Below are 18501 nucleotides of genomic sequence, written 5' to 3'. Positions count from 1 at the left end.
TCCTGAAGTCTCGGAAGGGTGCCCATCTGGACAATTCTAAGAAATTACTCGGATTTATGCCCCAAGTTCAAATGAACGGTGTCCAATTCTTTACGATGTTTATGTTTGGATATATTTTGACAAAAGGATGAATGGATGGTTATTCTAGTCCTTTTGGAGCACCGGAATGGCCACCGGGAAACCAATATTATGGGACCACTAAGATTAAGCACCAAAACTAGGCATGCGAAGGCTCAATCTTCATGGTTTTGAATACCTGTGACTCTTCTAGTTCAATTATTGATGAATAACCACGGTTTACTGTGATCACCGAAATAACTCAGGAATGACCACCGGATATATCCGTATTATAGGATATTTGATTTTTTTGTAACCAAAACAAGGCATGCGACGGCTCAATCTTCATGATTTTGAATACCTGTGACACTATTAGTTCAATTATAGATAAATGACCACTTTGGTACTTCTTGATAAACGAAATAGTTCAGAAATTGCCACCAGATATACCCGTGATAGGGGCATTTCAGTTTTTGTACCATACCTAGACATTCGGTGGTCCTTTTTTGAGCATGTGACCCATATCAAAAACCCGGATCCAGGTGCACATTTTCTGCCAATTTGTACCCTGAACACAGCAATAGACCAGGAATGAACATTTGAGAAACCAGCAATGTGAAACATTTCCATTTTTGTACCAAAACTAAGCATTCGACGGATCAATCTCTCTAGTTTTTGAGCATAATGTCACAGATTCAAACATCATGGACATTGAGCCCTTCGTATGTCTCGTTTTGGTACAAAGACCAAAATGTCCCTCAATATGTACGGGTTTCTTCGCATGTCATTCCTGGTTTATTTTAGGTACAGCTTAGGGTTCAGACTGGCCATCCATTAATTATTGTGTGAGATGGGTCACGTGCTTAGAAAACCAGGAAAATTAAGCCGTCGCATGTCTAGTTTGGTTACAAAAACTGAAATGTCCCTCAATACGGGTATCTCCGGTGGCCATTTTTAGGTAATTTCGGTGGTCTGGAAGGACCAAAGTGGTCAATCAAGAAAAGGTAGAAGAGGTACAAGTATTCAAAATCATGAAGATTGAGCCGTCGCATGCCTAGTTTTAGTGCTAAAATTTAGTGGTCCTATATTGCGGGTTTTTCGGTGATCATTCCGGTGCTCCAAAAGGACCAGAATTGCTATCCGTTCATTCTTTTAGTAAAATCCATCCAGACGAAAGAAACCGTAAAGAATTGCACACAATTCATTTGGTTTTGGGGAATAAATCCGAGTAATTTCATCGAATTGTCCAGAATGGCCACCTTCCGGGACTCCAGAAACCGGTTCCGCATGGACCATACTGGACCAATTTTTTCAGGGGATGTGCGCTGGTTCCTTATTCCAGATAAATTTAATGTCTAAATACCCATCAACTGAATAGTATCGATGTGAATTATATATACAGAACTACGATGAATACTTACTTTCCAGAAACTTCCAGGTTTCCCGAACCGTGTATGAATAAGTAGATGATTTGAAAATTCGTATTCACAGTCCACGTGAATACCTATTCAACAATATGAGGACGGTTCAGATTACTTGTTTAGTTACGAAACTACAGGTTGTAAAAGTAAGGGTCTTTCCAGTGATCGCAGTGATCATATTCGGATTTCCGAGAGGGTTTCTAAAACTAGACATGTGTGCCTTTCACTTAGGCCTAACAGAACTAAATTCGGCCAACACACAGAGTTTTGCGAGCTGTTTGAATTTTCGGGTCGAAAACGACCCAAAGTCACAATTCGTAATTTGTTGTTAGGGTTAGTCCCTAACAAGGTTAAAGTGACCAAATTTGTTTGGATTTAATGCGGGACACTTTTTCTAAACTTTTAAAAAATAATGTAAGGATTATTAACTAGAACATATTTTCTTTTTTCAAGTTTTGAAATCAATAAACAAAATATATTTGAGCAAAAGGATTGACTCTTAAGGATACTTAATTCCATGAAATTTTACTAAGCAAAATGACTGTTTTGCTGTTTTGTTCAAAATTCCATCTCGAGGGATTTCTATTACCTATTCTAAAAGAGTTTTTCATGGCCATTTAGATCTGAATCACGTGACATTATTGAAACAAATTTAGAAATAGTTCCGATCAGAATATTGAACCAGTTTCAAAAATTTCTAAGCGAAAACTTAAAAGCTTAAAGCGAAAAATTTAAAGCTAAAAATTAAAGTTTTTTTAACTTACTCCTTGTGGAGAATTCTAAGCTTTATTTGATACAAAATCTTTGGAAGACATTCTTGATTCCGGACAAAATCTTTGCAGAAGTTTAAGGAAAAATATATAGAGAACAGAACCAATGAAATAATTGGTAGATTCTGAACAGAATCATGAGAGGTTTTTCAGCAGGCCATGGGAAGATTTTAAACCAAATCATAAGCATTAAGTACAATAAATGTTGTTTAGTATCTTGTGAGTATTTGACATGACTGAAATATTGTAAGAGTTTTTATTGATCCGTCGATCAAGACAATTAATATATTCTCTATTTTACTAATTTAAACTTTTTTCAATATTGGTTCGGATATATCAGGTATATTCAAAACTATTATATATTTGTACTAATAAGGCTCTGAAATGTCGAATTGAGCTAATCCTCTCATTCACTTTACCCTACTAACACCAACTCCCTATCCCGCGAAGTCTATAAAAATAGTTTGCGTTATCGTATCTGCTTAAGAGACATTTAACTAACATTCCTTCCCTGTGTACAATGTGTTGCTTGTTTTGTTTATTTCTACTATGTAGGAAAAGACGTTCATCCCAAACGTTATTTATTTGCGACTCTTCATATAGATTTTTCAATGCCGATAGAGTTGATCATTGTACAGCCACCCACGATTTTTACAGTCGTTGATGCCATGCTATGTTCTGCTAAGACTCTAGCTGAAATGTTGTAAAGTTATGTACCCGTGAAGACTGTGAAAATTCTGATTTCTACCAGAATTATGTTTAGATTCCGACCCTGTGGATTCCATAAATTCTGATCAGAAACTAAATAGTTACAGTAATGTTGAGCGCAAAAAGAATTTTGTTTAAATTTCAATAATGTTTTGCGAAGATTTCAATATAAATACTAAAAGAATGAGAGCAAAGTTCTATTAAGATATTGGCTATCCTGTGTGGATCCTGTTTTGATCTTGTTTCGAATATTTCATTTCTTCTTGATCTTGATTGAAATCAGAACATTTAACTGTTCATATTTCAAGTACAAATTTCACACCAATAATGGTAATCTCTTCAAACTAAGAAAAAACTTATTTGTATTACATATGACGTAAATTTCATGGTAAAAAAAGTCCTCGATGTAAAAATGGAATATAGAAAATTGGATGGTACATCATTTTTGTAAAATAGCTTTCAATGTGACAGAAAGTTTTTGTAATCCAAACATCATTCAGTTCAATGTGACGGTAAATTATGTCATTTGCTATTAAATTTAGGTTTTTTTACGTGCTTTAATATGTTGAATAAATATGACGTAAATTTCAATGATTTTTTTTTCTAACTGTGTTATTTTAAACTGGTCGGTACACACCAAATTTTCATTTCACCTTCCAGCAAAATGAATTGCTGATACTGGTTCAGCAAACAACATATTACTGTAAATTTAGTAACATCGATAACATTGCATTACTGAAGCAATCAGCAAAGCATGTGTCAAACACTTGTATTTTTTTATCGATATTTTTTTCGAGCAGCTTCCGCGAACATTAAGTTTTTTTTTCTCAATAATTATTGACAATAATAATAAATTTGGAAGTTTTAAGCGTCATGTAAGCATCTTTATATACCTAGTTCAAAAATTTGACATTATTATGGTACCATTGCTTTCAGATAGTTGCAACAAAATGAACTTCCCCGGTTTTGTTTTTACAACCAGGATCAATAATTTTATGAGCAAACATGTATTGATCTATGTAGATAAATTAAATATACAACAAATATAAAGTTCGTTTGAAGTGTAAACAGTATATAGGTAATATTGTTTCAAATTTTCAATTGAGAACGAATCCGAATGCAATAAAAAATGTGGTTATGCATTTGTTGATTGATCAGTAATAGCCAAGCTTTGCGGGATGAAGAAATTGCTGAAAACCAGCAATCGAATTGTCAAAACACATTGCTGTAAGTTCAGCAATGTATCACATTGCTGGATGAATTGCTGGTTTTACAGCACAAAAAAATCAACAAAATTTTGCTGGCTACCAGCAATAAAAAATTGGTGTGTACATTGCAAGACCACCAGAGGACGTTTAACGACAGGAGATGACGGGATCATAATTCTGTATACTAAACAAAGGACAATTATTACCTTTCAGCCAAGTTTCACCAACGCAGAACACATCTATAGCGATTTTTATACTGTCTAAGAACATAAGCACTCCATCAAATTTTTGCATATTATTTATCCCTCGAACGTTCCATTGTGCTATACGAATGTAAATTTGATTGATATAAGGGTATTTTTAATTGAAATCATCGATTCGATTATAACCTTAATTTCTGCATAACATTGTGCAAGCAGGGTTGGGAAAAAATCTGAAACTCACTCTACAGTACCGTGCTGCATCAATACCCGGACGCTTAAGACGACACGAATGTTCAAACTGAGATTCTTATATGTTTATTAAGAATTTTCTTAAAGTGCTATTATTCGACACATTCTTATACTTCAGATCTTCATGGAAGCGATGGAATTTTCTAGATTTTTGATGATTTTTACATGTAATTCAATGAAATATTGGAGTCCATCTTGTTTCTAAATCCGGACACCTAATACAAAGATGTTTTTAAATCCGGACACTCTTGGATCGAAATCCGGACACCTTTAGTATAATATGAAATATTTATATATCTTTACGAGAAAACCACACTTACTCGTTTAAATATCGTTCTTGTTTCTGTTCGATATATGTAGTCTTTCTAAAATGCCACAAAGATCAAAACGTAACTATTATTAGTGTTTAAACAACCTGATCTGAAGCGCGTGTAGTTTGAGCTCATTTACGTGCGGCTTGATTCTAACACCGGAAGATATACACAATTAATTTTACACTGATCCATCTTCTAACAACTCACAACGCTGTTTATGAATATCGTTCAACTCTTCTTTATTTTATCTTAAAAAAAACATTTACACTTGTTTAAAGTAGGTTATCCATATGATGTCCGGACTTGAAACCACTGGCTCATAATTCCGGACAGTCTCTTTTTACACCGTTTGAATACACATTTGTATTACTTTCACATCAGTAGTGTTATCGAACATCAAAAGTATCACTATGGACTTAATTCTGTTCAAACAATCCACAAAAATATGCTTCACACACTTTTTATTCACTAAACGTTGTTCGTGTCCTAGTTTGTGCTTTCACAGTTCGTCTAACTTGAATCAAAACGGACCGCGATGAAATGACGTTCGACATAAACAACAAACATATTTTTATTTCTAGTAATTATTTGTCAATGTTAACTAGATTGAAAATGGTAATAGGTAATATTAAATATTTAAAGTCAAAGGTATGCATATAATCCAATCATATTAACGTTCCAATTAAGCCAAAATAATTGAATATTATCAGAGTGTCCCGATATTGGTACCGTCCGGATTTTGATTCACCACGGTAATTGTAACATTCGACAAAAGTAGGCATTGAGTAAATGGAATACCGTGATGCATCATTACCCGGACACTTAAGCAATGCCGAAACTTTAAACACCGTTTTGAATATGTTTTTGTCACTTCTGGTATTACTGTTATTGTTATTCACATAGATACACATTAAAGCTTTGAATCTTGGACAAAAAAAATAACTAGAAAATGTAATTATAACATGTAAAACGTTAAATTAATGAAGCATATCGTGTTTTTAAATCCGGACACATGCATCAAAATGCCTGACGCATTAGAATCGAAATCCGGACAGGTGCGTTTGGTTTGAAAATACAAATGAAAAATCAATAAAATGCACTTCACTTTAACTGTAAATCTCCAATATAATAAAATTAGATGCATGCATTTGCATACAGGGATCAAAATATTGGGTGAAATTATTTTTGTTTTACCTTCACCGCTGTCAACATCCTGCACTTAAGGTTCACGGGAATGATCCTCAATACTAGCACTTTTCTTCCATAAATCCATTCACAAGAGATTGATTAAAGTTCTTGTAATGTTAATATACAACTTTTCGTCAATTCACATTATGTATGTTCTACTAAAAGCACTAAATATAAGGTTTCCATTGAACGTCCGGGTCTAATGATCACTTGCCTATAAATCCGGACAGCACTTAAGGCAGCCTGTCTTCACACTAAAAATGCTTATTTTCACAGGTTTTCCCACTCTTTCGTGCACACACTTGAAAATTATTATACCATACACTACTTAGAGACGTACAGTACCAAAATTGTGTAGTTTTGTAACTTAATCGTAAGTCGGAAGTGGCTGATTTTGTTGTCGAAATTTTTACTTTAGAATTTGGTTCTTTGCAGGAATGACGCCGAGCTGGTGCAGCCAAATTGTTTTTATTTTTAATATTTTATTGCCAAGGATTACTAGATGAAACAATGAATTAAGATGAACAGCAATATTGAAAGTTGAAAATATTAATTACAAAACAATATTTAATGTTACATTTCATATTTAATTTATTAATTACAACCAGAGTGTCCGGATATTGGTACCGTCCGGATTTTGATTCACGACGGTAGCCAAACAAAGCCAATCACAGTCAGCGAAGCCAGTGAAACTCACACCCATCGCTGCTGTAGGCAAATGCCTTGAAAATTGCAAAACACCCGTTGCTAAGGGCAACCCGAAATTACTGTAGAAAAATGTTCTATTTCCCGCTGCATTTCCCGCATTTAGAGCCTTCAATGACACTCATGATTTAGAATATTCATGCACCCAACAGAGGCTACTTGATGAGATTCACGTTTTTGAACTACTGTACTGGGAGAGCCACGTGATTTTCGCGAAAAGTCAAGCCTACTACTATTACCATTCCCAGCACTGTGTGCAAGAATGCACAAAGATTAAAAGCGAAAAAATAAATGCTAAGGCGAAACACTGCCCATGGCTTAATTACTATATTTGGCAATGTATAAAACTCAGGAATAATTATCTGAAAAAAGTTAAAAATGACCCTAATAATGATAACTTAAAGGAAATGTTCCGACATGTAACTAAGAATACCGATGAAGCAAAAAAACGATGTAAAACGGAATATTACAAAAGCCTTCTAGATCATACATGTCAATCAAAAATGTGGAAAAATTAAAATGAACTTATGGGTAGGAAAAAATCTAATACTAAAATTGAATTGAACAATGAAGGTAATAAAACAAGTAATAGCTTGGAAGTATGTTAAATATTCAACCAATATTTTTCCAACATTAGTGTAAAGCTTGCTAAAACTATCAAAACTGTAATCTTTTGAACAATGTAACTCGCGTCGAGCAAACAATTTTCCTAAGAGAAACTAATGTACGAGAGGTCACTTCTATTCTAAGTGATCTTAATGTCAGGAAAAGCTGTGGACCAGATAACTTTCCCTCCAGTATCATTAAATATAATACTAACAAGTTTTCACATATCTTCATGGAACTCTTCAATCAAACACTAATGCAAGGTTAATATCCAGATTGTTTAAAAGTGGCTAAATTTACACCTATTTTCAAATCCGGTGACAAATCTGACCCTTGTAATTATCGTCCTATTTCAACGTTGTCCGAATTTTGTAAAGTTGCTTGTCAGCAGAATTACAGATTTTTTGAATAAATATAATGTTTTATATAAATTTCAATATGGATTAAGAAAAGACTGCAGTGCGTCTACTGCCATTGTAGAGCTTGTTGAATTTTTGATCAGAAAAATTGATAATAAATTCACTGTTGGAGGCTTATTCATCGACCTGAAAAAAGCATTTGACACGTTGAATCATGATATTCTATTACATAAACTGGAAAGTTATGGCATACGAGGGTTGGCATATGAGATAATTCGAACTTACTTGTGTACGGCAACAATTCGTAATGTTACAAGATGTGCAAAGTTCTCTTCAAAATGTTAAAATTGGGGTTCCACAAGGAAGTAACATTGGGCCACTTTTGTTTCTCTTATACACAAACAATATTTGAAATTTACACTGAAGGTGATGACACACCACTGATATATCCCCATTTTGAAACTTCATGCATTATAGATTTTATCAATCACGACATGCTTTTGTTTGTAAGATATTTCGATACAAATTAACTTTCCATTAATTTGTCAAAAACAAAATACCATTACAAAATACATTCATCGAGGAAAAAAATGGTATCATATAACAAACCTATTGTGAGAACAACGGCGATTGAAAAAGTGAAAAATTTCAAATACCTTGGTCAGATATTAGATGCCACCCTTTTCATGGAAAGAGCATATAGAGCATCTTCGAGATAAAATTGCTTCCCTTTGTGGTCTAATGCATCGCGTAAAACATTTGTACCGAAGTATAGGGTTTCAATGGTAGTAATGGACCCCTTAGTAGCCGAAATTCATTCTAGACGCTTTCCCGCAATGATATCTCAGACGTTTTGTGTAGCCTAGCAACAAATTCAATGTCTTTACTTCATAGTACGTCTATGAAACATACAAAATCATTCGATTTTTCCAGCGAAATATGCATTTAAAAAACTGTTGTCCGAATGCCTATTATGGACCCTCCCGGGGTCCATAATAGGATTGTTTACAAATTTGACGTTGCGTATTATGGACCCTCCATTTGATTCCCATGTAATCCGGCTCGCTGCCGACGAGCCTGTTATGGACCCACCTGGAAATACGTATTATGGACCCTCTTGTGTGGTTTCATTTACAAAACTGTTCAAATATCTGTATTTATGCGTCTCAAACCAAATATTTTGCCTGAAACTGCTGACTAACAATGTAATCGAAGTTCCCCCGGTGGATTTTCATAGGAATAAAGTTGCTTTGAGTGTTAATTTTATGTTTTTCTGTAGGGGGTCCATAATACGAAAAGGGTCCATAACCGGCATCGACTCCCTACCCTGTTAAGTTTTTATAACAGTTGTATCCACTCACATCTGTTGTACATCATTATTGTTTGTGTTCATGCAACTATTTCCCACTGTTCAGCTCTACTCCAACATTTCGTAGAACATCTTCCTTAACGTGACTTATGTAGGTTACAGACATGCTCGTTTATGTATGATATGTTGAAAAAAAAAACAAATATGCATCAGAACCTCTGCTTCATTGTTTCTAATCATGAACACAATACTCGTTACGCAAATGACTAATTGCGCTCACGAGCCAGTACTTGTCTAGGCCAAATGAGAATTTCTTTCTATGGACCATCCGAATACAATGCACTTCCTGAAAGTTGAAAAACTCTCAATAATCGATCGTTGTTCAAAACCAGTTTAAAACGTCACTACAAATCCAGTATTAGTGATTTTTTGTAGAACCGTATCAGTTGCCAGTATGATTTACACTATGTCGTCTTTTATATACAATCTGTCGTGTTTTCTTCACATATTTAATCAGTATTAAAAATAAATTCTCCTAATTTAGTTTTAAATATTATGAAATAGGGCTCCCTTAAAAGGCATTTTTATTCGACTGGGAACCCCCTAAATATTCATAGTGTATAAATGCCTCATCACTGTTCATCCATTCAATGTAAACTGTTTAAATGTTACGTGTTCACTGTTGTGCTTGTTTTTTTTTCTAAAATATAAATAATACTACATGCTCAAAAAAGAGTTCTGGAAAACGTGAACTGTCAAAAATATACCCTGAACTACCACCAACGGTCACAAAAAACATGATCTAGTTCACGGTGTATTTTTGCTTGTTGACGAGTTCACGTCTGCTGTTCACGTATACGAGAACGGATTTTTTTCTGTGTATAGATGCGTCCACTACCAGTTTTTTTAGAACTTGTGAAAAACTTGTGCAAAAATATCGAAGAGCAAATCGTGATTTAAATAATTTTTGTTTTAAAAAAACACTAATTCTGCTGGTATGGGGGTGTCGCGTATAAGTTTGGGGTCGTTGGATCTTAATGAAGCACGCAAGTTCTGTAAAATCTCATACCGATTATGTACACATAATTATTTACGTGTAAATAAGCCATTGAAATCGAAATTGGTTGAAAAATGGAAGATATATTAACAGAAATAATTTACATGCATTACATGTGACTTCAAAACGATGACTTGAAATACTGTTTTATTGATTTTGAATATTTTTCAGATCTTTCCTCTAACTTTTTATTTTGGTGATCCAATGCTGAGAAAATTTGCCATGTTTTTTCAGTGTTATTTTTAAAAAAATATCACATTATTTAAATTTAAAAAAATAAACGAATAAGGAGGTGTCACCAAATATTTGCACGGGTTTTAAGGAGAATTTAAATTAACTACCAATACATTAATTATCTCACCCATGTTTATACTAAAGATTAAATTACTCCAAGTTAATGTTTTGTGCTTGACGCGTGATTTTAAAATTTGTAACAAAGTACAGCATGATGTCCTTTCTCATTGTAGTGCTCAGTGCAATTGATTTTGGAGTGGATTTAACTTAATGGTTTCTTTTGATATCAATCAAAGAGAAGGTGTATATAACTTCAATATACTCACATACCATACAGAAAAAAATTGACGCAAATTCCCAAATTGTTCGCCTTTGATCACCGATCCGAAAAGTAAAAACTCTGGAGAAAATCAATTGAACCAGTGCGCGCCGTTCTCCGTCAAGGTGACATTTGAATGCGCTCGTATAAACACTTTATGCGCAACTTTTGGAACCGTCGAGCCACGCGGTGAGATCTGTTGGCACTTGGTTTGGGCACTCTTTTCAGGCGCGAATGCTTGGACAAATCAAAGAGATCGATTATTCGGAATCAACACGGAAAGATCGTGAAGTACCCGCTCCAAAGCCCTCCATTGAGGTATCGATCCCCTGGTTCGGTTCCAAAGCTGCAGTCATTCATTGTGCAGCGGGCGGCCTAAGAAAGAGAGCGTCTCGTTCAATATCTCGAGAACCAACCTGGCGTGAAGCGCGGAGAATGAAGTGTGAAAAACAAATTCAATTCAAGCGTCAAATTATTTTCTCTCCGACTCCAAAGCGTTGATCACACACAAAGTGACCGTTTCGGTGTGCGATTTGCATCACGGATTGGAACAGGCTAGCAGCGGGCTGGCCGGAGGGATGGTCAAAGACTGACTCGAGTGCGCTTCACCGGAGAATGAGAGATCGTGGAGTTTAATTTATACAATATATGTAGACTATATGCCAATGAGAGTGGCACTTGTGAATCAACTGACCGGCGGCAGTTGAAGCGAGTGGCGACGACGAACGGAATGAAGCCACCCAACCACCTGCACTATGGGCCAGACATCAAACTTCGCGACAAAAGTTCAAAAAACATTTTAATAAGACTTCTTAAGCATAAGCTTGGGGCCCAGATAGCCGTAGTGGTAAACGCGCAGCTATTCAGCATGACCAAGCTGAGGGTCGTGGGTTCGAATCCCACCGGTCGAGGATCTTTTCAGGTAGGAAATTTTCTCGACTTCCCAGGGCATAGAGTATCTTCGTACCTGCCACACGATATACACATGCAAAAATGGTCATTCGGCATAGTAAGCTCTCAGTGAATAACTGTGGAAGTGCTCATAAGAACACTAAGCTGAGAAGCAGGCTCTGTCCCAGTGGGGACGTAACGCCAGAAAAAATAAGAAAGAAGAAGCATAAGCTTGAGCTTGATTGGCTGTCCGTGGTTGTTACTCCAGTATCGCCAGATCTGCTGCACTTACACAATGAACCAATGAGTGCTGGTGATTTTCTATTTTTCGGCAACAATGGCGCTGCCACGACAGAATACAGACCAATGAGAGGAAAGGGGGAGGAATTAATGATGCATTTAAAGCTGGTCCACAGTACATCGGATATACCCCTTCATCTGCGCCAGCTTATGTGGGATGGTATAGGGGCAAAGTAATTTTATGCAGAGAGGCTTGTTTCGATTAGCAGATTGTCTATGTTTCAAGGGTAAAGAAAGGCGTACTGTAATAATGGAAAAATGGAATCGTAGGGAAACGGTTTGTTTTTGTCTGTCTTTGGTTCTAGCAAACGTTATGAACCAGTAGATGTTATAAATAATAGGAGCAAGTGGGATATATAATTACAAAGTACGAGGATAGGGGCGGGCCTGGGATTGAACCCATGACTGTCTTTTCATGAAGCAGATGCGGTAACCATTAAACCACAAACCCCGTCCATTAAAGTACTCGCTTGTGCATTTTTTATTTAAATTTAGCCAAAATACTGCATTCTAATTTAAGTGTGAGTTCTAAAAACATTCTGATACACTTCATACCGTATCTCTAAAAACATGAAAGTTGTCTTTGAAAATATCTGTCGTATTATGTTATATATGCAGATTTCAATGAAAGATGCAGCACTTACCTGTATATTTCACAACTCCAACAGAACTTTTATGTTTATTTGAGTTTGTAAATTTGTCTTCATTATGCAAGTGCTTGGAATTTTGGCGCATAAATAAAGTTTCTGGCCCACAGTGCGTCGCGGTTCCACCTCTAAAGCACGAACCTGTTGATATTTCGTATGGAATGCAGCGGGGGTCACTGACGTGTTGAATTTTACAACTGAACTGGAAGAGCCGGGTATTGTATGTCAACTGTAAATAGAAAATGGGTCACACGACGACGATGCACGTTGGGAATGGGAATTGAGAATTGGTCATCACGGTTTAAGCCGCGGTGCGGGACCTCGAAGAAAATGCTTTTCCGTGGGCTTTTGTCATGTCATCATCGTTCGACACAACATACGTAGGTCTCACCTGCCTAGATTCGCTTCTTATTTTTAATGGCAGAAAGAGCTTGATTTGGCTTTGTGAGGGATTGTTCATAAATTACATAACGCTCTAAGGGGAAGGTGAAGTAGGTTCAAGCTTTACGGATGATTTTTTATGCAAAACGCATTAGGGGGTCAATGTTTGACCATTTTAGCGTAACGTAATAAATTGCAAACGGCTGGAAAACCTACACGATATGAACTAGACTATCGAAATGCATACATTTTGCCTAAGGGACCGTCCATAAATGACGTAGCATTTTAGGGGGGAGGGGGGAGTCTACGACTTTGCTACGAACCATGTATAAGGTATGGTAAAATAGGCTACGATAGGGGAGGGGTGTCAAGGCGTCGGTAGGTGGTGGCGTACGCACGGGCCTAACGATCGCAAGATCCTTTGTTCGATTCCGGCCGCGAAAACATTTTTTGTTTTCAAAGTTTGGTTTCATAAGGCAAAGCTATGAATTTCAACCTTCAACCTTTCATAAGTGCCTATGTATTTCGATAGTCCAGTGTATGGTTGAACAAAAACGAAAAGCTGATAACCAAAGGTCAAACGGATTTAATATTGTAAAGTAAAATAATTAGTTATATTAATTTCCATGAAATTTTGGACTTTTAGTTTTTTATACTTTCAATTAGTGGATATGACTGTACATTTCAATCATTCGATTTCATTGGTTTCTTAACTTTCTAGTCTAGTCTACTCAATTTTAATAGTACAAGATAGATTAATTTGACTTCTCTTCGTTATATAGCTTCTTCCAGCAATTTTGTTTTTCACTTATCCACTGGAAAGGTGCCGGGAATATGTATTTTATGTTAGTTACTTGGCCTAAGCCTTCATGTTATATATCAGCCTACAATTTTACCTACTGTTGCGAGCAAGGAATAAAAGTACTACTGTGGGCGATCCATCCAACGTGCCACCCATCTTCCGACCCAAAAAGCTTGCCGACGGCAAAAATTGCGACCCTGCTCCATTTTGAACGATATCAACGACAGTGGGGGCTGTGCTGTGCGTGCTTGCGTAGCTTCTGTTTGTGTATGAGGTAGGTAGTAAACAATAATGAGACACTTACGATATGCTTACCACGCTTTACGTCTTCATGATGCATGTGCCGCCACCAATCAACCGATTCGTGCGAGTATGTTCTTTTGGGAAGAACTTTCAATCGAAGAACGGAGCATAGAGAAGAGAGTAGATCAAAATGCTTAGATTAGGTTTTGTCGATTACTTTTTCAAATCACCGTAAGTAACTTTTATACGGTTTTGAGAAAATTGATAAAGAATAATCACAACTTGTCTTCTAAAAAAGTTTTAAAATGAATCCCCTTTAAAACATTTTTTACGCCATGTACATCGCTAAAATTTTCATGCAATCAGCTCACCTTCAAATACTAGGTAGTTTCTATCGTTTCCTACAACATATGTATGACAAAATGATAAGCTATTTCATTCAGTTACATACGACGTTTTTGTACCATCGTAAAATCTACTCATGTAGTGCTTTGTTTCTCCATGCAACGAAGCGGTAAAAGTAATGGTTGGGTTACGGAAGTTAAAAAACTTACTTACGCCGTTTTGTAAATCCTGAAATTAAAGGTTACAAAAGTGAAAAATCGAGCCGCTTTAGAGCGGAGCGTGAAGAATTCCGTCCACGAAACACGTAGAATTGATAATAAGTTTGTTTACTTTTCTGACTTGAGGCTGTTTGAATAAGTTTTCGAGATTTGCTTCATTTTTCCGCATTGTATTTTTTTTTCAAAGTTTTGTTTTTAAGTAAGAAAAAATTTTATTGTCTACAATTACTACAAACACATTATTGATACCAAGTCATGCATGAAGTATTTACATTAAATGGATCTTACTGCAAGGAAAAACATGCATAATAATTAATTATTAAGGTAAAGCCTACCGAAATGTTGTTTATGTGGCTATGCGAATAATTAAACTTTAGACAATTATATCTTGATATTGCTTATTCAAAAATATATACAATATAGTATATCTACACATTTGAAAAATGATACATCGAGCTTCATGTAACAAAATGACCTCCATCACATTTTTCCATAAAAACTTGTAGATCTCAGTATACAGCTTATGTGCCATGCAAGAAATTCTCATGTGTAAAATTTAATTAAATGTTATCTAGAATTACAAGCTCTTATATTTACTTTAGGGGCTGTCAATTTATTTCGTAAGGCATTTTTCTTTTAGATTTTTCAGCAAAAAAAGATTTTTTGTTTTAAGATAAAAAAATAAATTGTATGGCGCGTAAGAAATCTCAAACCCCCCTTCCCCCATATAAGCATACGTAATTAATGTATGGCCCCTTAGGTGTAAATTTCAGAAAATGTCTCTATGTAGATAAAATTCAATGAGTCCGAAAATGTTGACTTTTCGATGTATTTAGAACGTCTTTCCCCTATCGTGAATTCAACGGTGGTAAAATTGGGCCTGTCAGTCTGAAATGAGGCCCTGAGATGACGACGAATGTAGATAATGATTTTCATCTGTTGTTCGGGTTTCCTATCGAAATATTTTGAAGCATTCATAGCAAGAAGGCATACACCACATATTGCAAAGAGAATTATTTGTGTACCCGTGTATTCGGTAGTCACATAAATGTGTTACCATCGAAAAATGATTGTGTCAAGTACAAGATAACAGAATAATTTGAGTAAATTGGGAGAAGAAAACTAGAATTGTGCTTCATATTCAAACTTGAAGTAATGGGTCCAGTTTAAAAATAAACTTGATAAAGTAAAAAATAAAAAATGTTGTTTCTTTTAACTTTGGAATTTATTTGAAAGCTAATCTCTAGAGTTCCACAATCATTTTGGGTTTGGCTTTATATTTTGAGCGTTTTCTTCATTCTAAGGAAAATCCTGTAACCCTGTTTAGTTTTCCATATGCAATGGAAGATTTGTAAAGAATCATATATAGAGACCTGAATTACAATGGGATTCAATTTTTGGCACCTCTCATGCTCAAGTTTCATCAATATTCCCCAAATCTCAACAATTACTAAGGGCTCTCGCACGCGCCTTTATACTTCATCAGGCATCATTTGCAATGCTTCATGAAGCCACTAATTTCAAATAGAGAACCATAGGTTTTCTTAGGCATTCATACTAACCCAAGTAGCACACGAAACATCTTCCAAAGAGATGCTTTTCAAAATTGGTTTCAATCGCGTATCAATAAAAGCATCTGTAACTTACATGGTTCTAGTTCGGTTGCATTTCAATATCAAGGCTCATAAAGTTTCATTTCCGTTCCAATGCATATGCATTTCACTTCTTGTTTGACGTTCAACATTTTTGAAACGACAAGATTTGCTGCAAATGTCCTTTGCAAATAGCAATGAAGTCAAGTTTGTCAAGATGTTTCCAGCAACTTTTCAAACAAATTCTTGAAACTTCTTCCAAAATGCCGGTTTTAATGTGATGTTTCAAATTACTTTCATTTAAAGCATCCGCAACTTGCATTCAATTTTCGTTTCCATACCCACAACTCAAGAAGATTCATCCCAGTTGCGACCAAGTTGCACTAAACTACGTGTATTACAGCTAGAAGTTTGTTTGTTTGAATCGAGCTGCAATATGGTTGAGTTGCACCTTACGTATCATCTAACAACGAAAACATGGTCTAGCAACAGTTTGTTTGTTTGAATAGTGTTTCTCATATGTTGCGCGGAAGTTTTTGCAAAAAGTTAGGATTATTTCAGGCGTGGTCTAATTTCGACAGTAATGAACTTGTATTCCGAAGGGTGCAGTAAAGTTATAAGCAACAAGCTTTGATTAATGGGCCATGTGGTCGCTTAATAGTGCATTGGCGAAGGAATTGTTCGAAGAGCTGGTGGAGTAATGAGTAGAGGAGAAGTTTGGTGTTCTTGAAGTCGGAGGTTTGGTTCTCGTTCATATTTTTGTTTTCATTTTTTTTTCTCTTAAGTATTTTGTCACAAATAAGCAATTTCGATATAACTTAAATATGTTGCAAACAGACTCCACCTCTTGCGCTTTTTGCGTTGCTGTTCAGTGCAATTGAAAGTCATATTTTCAACCATTGACAACTTGGATTAGTTTCAAGAGATTATTTTATTCTTGAGTTGAAACAAACTGTGCTGCTTGGGAAGTGACCAGCCCACTTGAGTCTGCCAGTGGATGATACGCTTAATAAAACCATTTTTCTCCAGATTGGAACAGCTTGTTTGAACAAAGCACAAGCACTGACACAAGAACAGCAAAAAATGTAAAAGTATGTAAAATACACCGCAGTAATAGAAACAAATAAAAATGTCGTATATCATAATTATAAGGAATTTCATTCATTCTATACAATAATTCTAATTAAGAATGAGACGCATATAAAAGTAATGATTAAGATTAAGGGACTTCTCAGAAATTTCAACGTATTCTTAAGAATATCTGCAGATCCAGAGCAATCCAGCCTCTCTAGAATTTTGGATGCTGATAAATACATATACAAAAAACATGATTCTAACGTGAAACAAAATATTCTGAATCAATTTGGAATATCCAATCAGGAATTAATCTTATTATTCAAAAATAAATCTCCAGTAGTTACGTTCTTTTATTTTGTACAACAATAGTGGGGAAACCTCGCTTGTCGTACACAGCATCTGCGTGATGGTTCTGAATTCGGTGAATCGCGCGATAACCGAAGAATTAATCGTCCGGCTGTCGCTCTATTGGGTAGCGATAGAACCAGCTTGTTGTTGTGATAAGTGCATTGTTTCCGTTGCAAAAAAATACCGTGGTATGCAATTGCGTCATTTCCCGAAATTTGGTTTTCAAAATTAGTTTTTTTTTTTAATAATGCAAACAATAATTGATCTGACTATAATTTGCCTTATAAGAATTGAAATCCAGCTCATATAATGTCCAATATTAATTTGGATAAATCAAAATTTCTCATAAAATTTTGTAGACAGTAGTTAGCGGAAATTTTCGGTGAAAAATTAAGGCTTAATCCATAACAAATCTTTTCAACGAATTTCAACCTGACGAAGTTTTCTTCAGATGAATGGCAAAAATTCTAATTGGTGTGAAAAATTCTAACAAAATGGACCAGTCTTTTTTATTCATTTTACTTCATTCTTCATATAATTCATTTTCGTGGATTTCGTGGTCGTGCGGGTCATGTTATCATTTGGCCACAACGAGTCAAGAAGTGTGGGTTCGATTCCCGTTTTGGTCCGGAAAACTTTTCGTCAGAACTATATTTCGACTGTTCCACTGGGCGTTGCATGCTAGTCCGTTGTCTAGTGTGGTGCTTCCTTCAAAGGGCAAATCGTCCACTGGAAGCATTAACGTGTCGGATTCTTTCAAATTAAAAAAAATCCGTATGAATGAACTTTCACTTACCGCCCAGTGAAGTCAAGGAAATTTCCATTTCAAAAAGATCCTGGACCGAGCTCTAACGGGACAACTAAGGAAGGCCCCAAACACTTACTATGTTGTTAATTTTGTAAAAATAATCAAACATTCTTTGACTACTTTCCTACAGATTTGTAGCAAG

This window comes from Aedes aegypti, chromosome 3, assembly GCF_002204515.2.
Source record: "Aedes aegypti strain LVP_AGWG chromosome 3, AaegL5.0 Primary Assembly, whole genome shotgun sequence".
In the NCBI taxonomy this organism is placed as follows: Eukaryota; Metazoa; Arthropoda; class Insecta; order Diptera; family Culicidae; genus Aedes; species Aedes aegypti.
Note: the sequence above shows the minus strand (reverse complement) of the source record.